The following is a 673-nucleotide window of genomic DNA, read 5'->3' as shown; positions in this document are numbered from 1 at the left end:
TACATTTTTACTGTTCGTTTTTTGAAATATAGTTTTCTATGGATACTTTCATAGCACATTATTTATTATATATGATATACCTCGATGGGGACAGCTGAAAATGTGTGCCCCGACCGGGACTCGAACCCGGGATCTAATGCTTGCATGGCAGACGCTCTATCCATCTGAGCCACCGCGTACACAGATGAAAAGCGTGACTGCAGGGATTTATCCTTTGCACGCTTCCCGTGAGACACACATTCCCAACTGTCAATAATCTACATACGTAATGTATTCATCTGCCTCTTCGGTGGCTCAGATGGATAGAGCGTCTGCCATATAAGCAAGAGATCCCGGGTTCGAATCCCGGTCGGGGCACACATTTTCAGCTGTCCCCATCGAGGTATATCAACACCACCTGTCGGCAGCTGACGGTTTCAATTAATTATCACTTACCTTATTTATTATATGTTATGGCATGTTTTTAAGTATTATTGTCGCCGTTTGCGGCATATTTTCTGTGCTCTTTCCTGTTGTCGTTTCTTCGCAGCGTACATCATGTCTTCTGCAACTATGTTAGCAGCTATTAGTAAACAAATACTAAAACGAGAACTTACGTATGCCAGCGTTATACACAAGGGGTTGCGGTAGTGTTGTGGAATACAGTTTTGGTGTGCACTGGGCTGCTACTTAG

The 673-nt window shown here is 43.5% G+C and overlaps 1 non-coding gene across 1 annotated transcript; it reads left to right on the top strand.

Moving 5' to 3' along the window:
- Window positions 1–280: 280 nt before the first annotated feature.
- Window positions 281–357, top strand: Trnai-uau (transfer RNA isoleucine (anticodon UAU)). Its single transcript has one exon. It is a non-coding gene; the product is annotated as a tRNA-Ile (tRNA).
- The last annotated feature ends 316 nt before the right edge of the window (window positions 358–673 follow it).

The sequence above is a fragment of the Schistocerca serialis genome, chromosome 7, assembly GCF_023864345.2.
Source record: "Schistocerca serialis cubense isolate TAMUIC-IGC-003099 chromosome 7, iqSchSeri2.2, whole genome shotgun sequence".
NCBI lineage: Eukaryota > Metazoa > Arthropoda > Insecta > Orthoptera > Acrididae > Schistocerca > Schistocerca serialis.
Note: the sequence above shows the minus strand (reverse complement) of the source record. Positions and strands in the feature narration are given on the sequence as shown.